We start from the raw sequence: 9224 nt of genomic DNA, 5'->3' as shown, positions 1-9224 counted from the left end.
CTCGGACCCTGAATGTGCCTCTAGCCATGCCTGCTTGGACCCTGCTTCTACCTCTGGCCATGCCTGCTGGGACCATGCTTGTGCCACTGGCCATGCTGGCTCAGACCCTGGTTCTGTCTCGGGCCATGCCTGCTAGGACCCGGCTTGAGCCTCTGGCGATGCCTGCTCGAACCCTGCTTGAGCCCCTGGCGATGGCTACTCGGACCCTGCTTGTGCCTCTGGCCATGCCTGCTCAGACCCTGCTTGTGCCTCTGGCCATGCCTGCTCGGACCCTGCTCTAGCCTCTGGCGATGCCTACTCGGACCCTGCTTGTACCTCTGGCCACACCTGTTCGGACCCTGCTTCTGCCTCTTGCGACGCCTGCTCGGAACCTACTTCTGCCTCTGGACATGCCTGCTTGGACTCTGCTTGTGCCTGTGAAACGTCTGACAGCCTTCTGAGTCCTGAACCTTGCCTGCTTGGTCACTGCTTGTTCGTCTGGCCCTCCTCGTACCTAACCCCTGCCTGCTTGGACCCTGCTTGTGCCTCTGGCCATGCCTGCTCGGACCCTGCTTGTGACTCTGGCCATGCCTGCTGGGACTGTGAATGTGCCTCTGGCTATCCCTGCTCGGACCCTACCTCTGCCTCTGGCCATGCCTGCTAGGACCCTGCTTGTGCCTCTGGCCAAGCCTGCTCGGACCCTGCTTGTGCCTCTGGCCACGCCTTCGCGTAATCTGCTTCTGCCTCTGGCCATTCCTGCTCGGACCCTGAATGTGCCTCTGGCCATGCCTGCTCGGACCCTTCTTCTTCCTCTGGCCATAACTGCTGGAACCCTGCTTGTGCTTCTGGCCATGCCTGCTCGGACCCTGGTTTTGCCTCTGGCAATGCCTGCTCAGACCCTGCTTTGTGCTCTGGCCAATCCTGCTCGGGCACTGCTTCTGCCTCTGGCCAAGCCTGCTCAGACCCTGCTTGTGACTCTGGCCATGGCTGCTCGGACCCTGCTTGAGCCTCTGGCGATGCCTGCTCCAACCCTGCTTGAGCCCCTGGCGATGCCTACTAGGACCCTGCTTGTGCCTCTGGCCATGCCTGATCGGACCCTGCTTGTGCCTTCGTCCATGCCTGCTCGGACCCTGCTTGTGCCTCTCGCCATGCCTGCTGGGACCGTGAATATGCCTCTGGCCATGCCTGCTCGGACCCTGCTTCTGCCTCTGGCCACGCCTGCTCGGACCCTACTTCTGCCGCTGGAAATGCCTGCTCGGACTCTGCTTCTGCCTGTGACACTTCTGACAGCCTGCTGATTCCTGAACTTTGCCTCTTTGGTCACTGCTTGTTCCTCTGGCCCTGCTCGTACCTGACCCCTGCCTGCTGGGACCCTGAATGTGCCTCTGGCCAAGCCTGCTCGGACGCTGCTTGTGCCCTTGGCCATGCCTGCTTCTACCCTTTGTGAGCCTCTGACAATGCCTGCTCAGACCCTGCTTTGGGCTCTGGCCAATCCTGCTCTGACCCTGCTTGTGCCTCTGGCCAAGCCTGCTCGGACCCCGCTTGTGCCTCTGGCCATGCCTGCTTCTACCCTTTGTGAGCCTCTGGCGATGCCTGCTCGAACCCTGCTTGAGCCCCTGGCGATGCCTACTCGGATCCTGCTTGTGCCTATGTCCATGCCTGCTCGGACCCTGCTTGAGCCTCTGCAGATGACAACTCGGACCCTGCTTCTACCTCTGGCCACACCTGTTCGGACCCTGCTTCTGCCTCTGGCCACGCCTGCTCGGACCCTGCTTCTGCCTCTGGAAATGCCTGCTCGGACCCTGTTTCTGCCTCTGGCCAAGCCTGCTCCGACCCTGCTTGTGCCTCTGGCCATGCCTGCTCGGAAACTGCTTGTGCCCCTGGCCACGCCTCTTTGGACCCTGCTTGTGCTTCTGGCCACTCCTGCTAGTCCGCTGCTTGTGCCTCTGGGCATGGCTGCTCGGACCCTGCTTGTGCCTCTGGCCACGCCTGCTCGGCCCCTGCTTCTGCCTCTGGCCATGCCTGCTCGGGCAGTCCTTCTGCCTGTGACCGTTCCGACAACCTGCTGGTTACTGAACCTTGCCTACTTGGTCGCTGCTTGTCCCTCTGGCCATGCCTGCTCGGACCCTGAATGTGCCTCTGGCCATGCCTGCTCGGACCCTGCTTCTGCCTCAGGCCATGCCTCCTGGGACCCTGCTTGTGCCTCTGGCCATGCTGGCTCGGACCCTTGTTCTGCCTCTGGCCAAACCTGCTCGGACCCTGCTTGTGTCTCTGGCCAAGCCTGCTCGGACCCTGCTTGTGCCTCTGGCCATGCCTCCTGGGACCGTGAAAGTGCCTCTGGGCATGCCTGCTGGGACCGTGAATGTGCCTCTGGCCATGCCTGCTCAGACACTGCTTCTGACTCTGGCCATGCCTGCTCGGATCCCGAATTTGCCTCTGGCCATGCCTGCTGGGACCGAGAATGTGCCTCTGGCCATGCCTGCTCGGACCCTGCTTGTGCCTCTGGCCATGCTTGCTCGGACCCATCTTTTGCCTCTGGCCAAGCCTGAACGGACGCTGCTTGTGCCGCTGGCGAAGCCTGATTGGACGCTGCTTGTGCCTCTTGCCATGCCTGTTGATACCCTGCTTGTGCCCCTGGCCATGCCTGCTACGACCCTGCTTGAGCCTCTGGCCACGCATGCTCGGACCCTGCTTGAGCCTCTGGCCGTTCCTGCTTGGACCCTGCTTGAGCCTCTGGCCATGCCTGCTCGGACCCTGCTTTTTGCCGTTGGCCATTCCTGCTCGGACCCTGAATGTGCCTCTAGCCATGCCTGCTTGGACCCTGCTTCTACCTCTGGCCATGCCTGCTGGGACCATGCTTGTGCCACTGGCCATGCTGGCTCAGACCCTGGTTCTGTCTCGGGCCATGCCTGCTAGGACCCGGCTTGAGCCTCTGGCGATGCCTGCTCGAACCCTGCTTGAGCCCCTGGCGATGGCTACTCGGACCCTGCTTGTGCCTCTGGCCATGCCTGCTCAGACCCTGCTTGTGCCTCTGGCCATGCCTGCTCGGACCCTGCTCTAGCCTCTGGCGATGCCTACTCGGACCCTGCTTGTACCTCTGGCCACACCTGTTCAGACCCTGCTTCTGCCTCTTGCGACGCCTGCTCGGAACCTACTTCTGCCTCTGGACATGCCTGCTTGGACTCTGCTTGTGCCTGTGAAACGTCTGACAGCCTTCTGAGTCCTGAACCTTGCCTGCTTGGTCACTGCTTGTTCGTCTGGCCCTCCTCGTACCTAACCCCTGCCTGCTTGGACCCTGCTTGTGCCTCTGGCCATGCCTGCTCGGACCCTCCTTGTGACTCTGGCCATGCCTGCTGGGACTGTGAATGTGCCTCTGGCTATCCCTGCTCGGACCCTGCCTCTGCCTCTGGCCATGCCTGCTAGGACCCTGCTTGTGCCTCTGGCCAAGCCTGCTCGGACCCTGCTTGTGCCTCTGGCCACGCCTTTGCGTAATCTGCTTCTGCCTCTGGCCATTCCTGCTCGGCCCTGCTTGAGCCTCTGGCGATGCCTGCTCCAACCCTGCTTGAGCCCCTGGCGATGCCTACTAGGACCCTGCTTGTGCCTCTGGCCATGCCTGATTGGACCCTGCTTGTGCCTTCGTCCATGCCTGCTCGGACCCTGCTTGTGCCTCTCGCCATGCCTGCTGGGACCGTGAATATGCCTCTGGCCATGCCTGCTCGGACCCTGGTTCTGCCTCTGGCCAAGCCTGCTCGGACCCTGCTTGTGCCTCTGGCCATGCCTGCTGGGACCGTGAATGTGTCTCTGGACATGCCTGCTCAGACCCTGCTTCTGCCTCTGGCCAGGCCTGCTCGGACCCTGCTTGTGCCTCTGGCCATGCCTGCTGGGACCGTGAATGTGCCTCTGGCCATGCCTGCTCGGACCAAGCTTCTGCCTGTGGCCATGCCTGCTCGGACCCTGCTTGTACCTCTGGCCAAGCCTGCTCGGACCCTGCTTGTGCCTCTGGCCATGCGTGCTCGGACCCTGCTTGTGCATCTGGCCATGCCGGCTCGGACCCCGCTTGTGCCTCTGGCCAAGCCTGCTCGGATTCTGCTTGTGCCTCTGGCCATGCCTGCTCGGACCCTGCTTGTGCCTCTGGCCATGCCTGCTGGGACCGTGAATATGTCTCTGGACATGCCTGCTCAGACCCTGCTTCTGCCTCTGGCCAGGCCTGCTCGGACCCTGCTTGTGCCTCTGGCCACGCCTGCTCGGACCCTGCTTGAGCCTCTGGCCACTCCTGCTTGGACCCTGCTTGAGCCTCTGGTGATGCCTACTCGGACCCTGCTTGTACCTCTGGCCACACCTATTCGGACCCTGCTTCTGCCTCTTGCGACGCCTCCTCGGACCCTACTTCTCCCTCTGGACATGTCTCCTTGGACTCTGCTTCTGCCTGTGAAACTTCTGACAGCCTGCTGAGTACTGAACCTTGCCTGCTTCGACACTGCTTGTTCATCTGGCCCTTCTCATACCTAACCCCTGCCTGCTGGGACCCTGCTTGTGCCTCTGGCCCTGCCTGCTGGGACCCTGAATGTGCCTCTGGCAATGCCTGCTGAGACCCTGCTTTGGGCTCTGGCCAAACCCGCTCGGACCCTGCTTGTGCCTCTGGCCAAGCCTGCTCGGATTCTGCTTGTGCCTCTGGCCATGCCTGCTCGGACCCTGCTTGAGCCTCTGGCGATGCCTGCTCGAACCCTGCTTGAGCCCCTGGCGATGCCTACTCGGACCCTGCTTGTGCCTCTGTCCATGCCTGCTGGGACCCTGCTTGTGCCTCTGGCCATGCCTGCTCGGACCCTGCTTGAGCCTCTGGCGTTGCCTACTCGGACCCTGCTTGTACCTCTGGCCACACCTGTTCAGACCCTGCTTCTGCCTCTGGCCACGCCTGCTCGGACCCTACTTCTGCCTCTGGAAATGCCTGCTCGGACTCTGCTTCTGCCTGTGACACTTCTTACAGCCTGCTAATTCCTGATCCTTGCCTGTTTGGTCACTGATTGTTCCTATGGCCCTGCTCGTACCTTACCCCTGCCTGCTGGGACCCTGCTTGTGCCTCTGGCCATACCTGCTGGGACCCTGAATGTGCCTCTAGACGTGCCTGATCGGAACCTGCTTCTTCCTCTGGCCATGGGTGGTCGGACCCTGAATGTACCTCTGGCCATGCCTGCTCGGACCCGGCTTCTATCTCTGGCCATGCCTCTTGGGACCTTGCTTGTGCCTCTGGCCATTCCGGCTCGGACCCTGGTTCTGCCTCTGGCCAAGCCTGCTCGGACCCTGCTTGTGCCTCTGGCCATGCCTGCTGGGACCGTGAATGTGTCTCTGGACATGCCTACTCAGACCCTGCTTCTGCCTCTGGCCAGGCCTGCTCGGACCCTGCTTGTGCCTCTGGCCATGACTGCTGGGACCGTGAATGTGCCTCTGGCCATGCCTGCTCGGACCAAGCTTCTGCCTGTGGCCATGCCTGCTTGGACCCTGCTTGTACCTCTGGCCAAGCCTGCTCAGACCCTGCTTGTGCCTCTGGCCATGCGTGCTCGGACCCTGCTTGTGCATCTGGCCATGCCTGCTCGGACCCCGCTTGTGCCTCTGGCCAAGCCTGCTCGGATTCTGCTTGTGCCTCTGGCCATGCCTGCTCGGACCCTGCTTGAGCCTCTGGCGATGCCTACTCGGACCCTGCTTGTACCTCTGGCCACACCTGTTCAGACCCTGCTTCTGCCTCTGGCCACGCCTGCTCGGACCCTACTTCTGCCTCTAGACATGCCTGCTCGGAAGCTGCTTCTGCCTCTGGCCATGCCTGGTCGGACCCTGAATGTGCCTCTGGCCATGCCTGCTCCGACCCGGCTTCTACCGCTGGCCATGCCTATTGTGACCTTGCTTGTGCCTCTGGCCATTCCGGCTCGTACCCTGGTTCTGCCTCTGGCCCAGCGTGCTCAGACCCTGGTTTTGCCTCTGGCCAAGACTGCTCGGACCCTGCTTGTACCTCTGGCCAAGCCTGCTCAGACTCTGCTTCTGCCTGTGACACTTCTGACAGCCTGCTGATTACTGAACCTTGCCTGTTTGTTCATTTCTTGTTCCGCTCGCCCTGCTCGTACCTGACCCCTGCCTGCTGGGACCCTGCTTGTGCCTCTGGCCATGCCTGCTGGGACCCTGAATGTGCCTCTGGACATGCCTGCTCGGAACCTGCTTCTACCACTGGCCATGCCTGGTCGGAACCTGAATGTGCCTCTGGCCATGCCTGCTCGGTTCCGGCTTCTACCTCTTGCCATGCCTGTTGTGACCTTGCTTGTGCCTCTGGCCATTCCGGCTCGTACCCTGGTTCTGCCTATGGCCCAGCGTGCTCAGACCCTGGTTTTGCCTCTGGCCAAGCCTGCTCGGACCCTGCTTGTGCCTCTGGCCATGAGTGCTCGGACCCTGCTTGTGCCTCTGGCCAAGCCTGCTCGGACCCTGCTTGTGCCTCTGGCCATGCCTGCTCGGACCCTGCTTGATCCTCTGGCCAAGCCTGCTCGGACCCTCCTTCTGTCTCTGGCAATGCCTGCTCCGACCCTGAATGTGCCTCTGGCCATGCCTGCTCGGACCCTGCTTCTACCTCTGGCCATGCCTGCTGAAACCTTGCTTGTGCCTCTGGCCATGCCTGCTCGGACCCTGGTTTTGCCTCTGGCAACGCCTGCTCAGACCGTGCTTTGGGCTCTGGCCAATCCTGCTCGGACCCTGCTTGTGCCTCTGGCCAAGGCTGCTCAGATCCTCCTTGTGCCTCTGGCCATGCCTACTCGGACCCTGCTTGAGCTTCTGGCGATGCCTGCTCGAACCCTGCTTGAGCCCCTGGCGATGCCTACTAGGACCCTACTTGTGTCTCTGTCCATTCCTGCTCGGGCCCGGCTTGAACCTCTGGCGATGCCTGCTCGAACCCTGCTAGAGCCCCTGGCGATGCCTACTCGGACCCTGCTTGTGCCTTTGTCCATGCCTGCTCGGACCCTCCTTGTGCCTCTGGCCATGCCTGCTCGGACCCTGCTTGAAACTCTGGCGATGCCTACTCTGAACGTGCTTGTACCTCTGGCCACACCTGTTCGGACCCTGCTTCTGCCTCTGGCTACGCCTGCTCGGACCTTACTTCTGCCTCTGGAAATGCCTGCTCAGACTCTGCTTCTGCCTGTGACACTTCTGACAGCCTGCTGATTCCTGAACCTTACATGTTTGTTCACAGATTGGTTCTCGGGCCCTGCTCGTACCTGACCCCTGCCTGCTGGGACCCTGCTTGTACCTCTGGCCATGCCTGCTGGGACCCTGAATGTGCCTCTGGACATCCCTGATCGGAACCTGCTTCTGCCTCTGGCCATGCCTGGTCGGACCCTGAATGTGCCGCTGGCCATGACTGCTCGGACCCGGGTTCTACCTCTGGCCATGCCTCTTGGGACCCTGCTTGTGCCTCTGCCCATTCCGGCTCGGACCCTGGTTCTGCCTCTGGCCAAGCCTGCTCGGACCCTGCTTCTGCCTCTGGCCAAGCCTGCTCGGACCCTGCTTGTCCCTCTGGCCAGGAGTGCTCGGACCCTGCTTGTGCCTCTGGCCATGCCTGCTTGGACCCTGCTTGTGCCTCTGGCCATACCTGCTCGGACCCTGAATGTGCCTCTGGCCATGCCTGCTCGGAGCCGGCTTCTACCTCTGGCCATGCCTGTGGGGAACTTGCTTGTGCCTATGGCCAAGCCGGCTCGGACCCTCGTTCTGCCTCTGGCCATGCCTGCTCGGACCATGCTTGTGCCTCTGGCCAAGCCTGCTCGGACCCTGCTTGAGCCTCTTGCCATCCCTGCTCGGACCCTGCTTGTGCGTCTGTCCATGCCTGCACGGACCCTGCTTGTGCCTCTGGCCATGCCTGCTCGGACCCTGCTTGAGACTCTGGCGATGCCTACTCGGACCCTGCTTGTACCTCTGGCCACACTTGTTCAGACCCTGCTTCTGCCTCTGGCCACGCCTGCTCGGACCCTACTTCTGCCTCTGGAAATGCCTGCTCGGACTCTGCTTCTGCCTGTGACACTTCTGACAGCCTGCTGATTCCTGATCCTTGCCTGTTTGGTCACTGCTTCTTCCTCTGGCCCTGCTCGTACCTGACCCCTGCCTGCTGGGACCCTGCTTGTACCTCTGGCAATGCCTGCTGGGACCCTGAATGTGCCTCTGGACATGCCTGATCGGAACCTGCTTCTGCCTCTGGCCATGCCTGGTCGGACCCTGAATGTGCCTCTGGCCAAGCCTGCTCGGACCCTGCTTCTGCCTTTGGCCAAGCCTGCTCGGACCCTGCTTGTCCCTCTGGCCAGGAATGCTCGGACCCTGGCTCTGCCTCTGGCCAAGCCTGCTCGGACCCTGCTTCTGCCTCTGGCCAAGGCTGCTCGGACCCTGCTTGTCCCTCTGGCCAGGAGTGCTCGGACCCTGCTTGTGCCTCTGGCCATGCCTGCTTGGACCCTGCTTGTGCCTCTGGACATACCTGCTCGGACCCTGAATGTGCCTCTGGCCATGCCTGCTCGGAGCCGGCTTCTACCTCTGGCCATGCCTGTGGGGAACTTGCTTGTGCCTATGGCCAAGCCGGCTCGGACCATGCTTGTGCCTCTGGCCAAGCCTGCTCGGACCCTGCTTGAGCCTCTTTCCATCCCTGCTCGGACCCTGCTTGTGCCTCTGTCCATGCCTGCTCGGACCCTGCTTGAGCCTCTTGCCATCCCTGCTCGGACCTTGCTTGTGACTCTGGCCTTGCTCTTCGCTGACCCCTGCCTGGTTGGACCCTGCTTCTGCCTCTGGCCATGCCTGCTCGGACTCTGAATGTGCCTCTGGCCATGCCTGCTCGGACCCTGCTTCTACCTCTGGCCATGCCTGCTGGGACCCTGCTTGTGCCTCTGGCCATGCGTGCTGGGACCCTGAATGTGCCTCTGGACATGCCTGCTCGGAACATGCTTCTGTCTCTGGCCATGCCTGGTCGGACCCTGAATGTGCCTCTGGCCATGCCTGCTCGGAGCTGGCTTCTACCTCTGGCCATGCCTGTTGGGACCTTGCTTTTGCCTATAGCCATGCCGGCTCGGACCCCGGTTCTGCCTCTGGCCATACCTCCTCGGACCCTGCTTGTGCCTCTGGCCATGCCTGCTCGGACCCTGCTTGAGCCTCTTGCCATCCCTGCTCGGACCTTGCTTGTGCCTCTGGCCTTGGTCGTAAATGACCCCTGCCTGATCGGACCCTGCTTCTGCCTCTGG

Source organism: Heloderma suspectum, chromosome W, assembly GCF_057233095.1.
Source record: "Heloderma suspectum isolate Gila_16-S chromosome W, 16-S_ref, whole genome shotgun sequence".
Lineage (NCBI taxonomy): Eukaryota > Metazoa > Chordata > Lepidosauria > Squamata > Helodermatidae > Heloderma > Heloderma suspectum.
The sequence above is the reverse complement of the archived record's forward strand: the minus strand, read 5'-3'. Positions refer to the sequence as shown.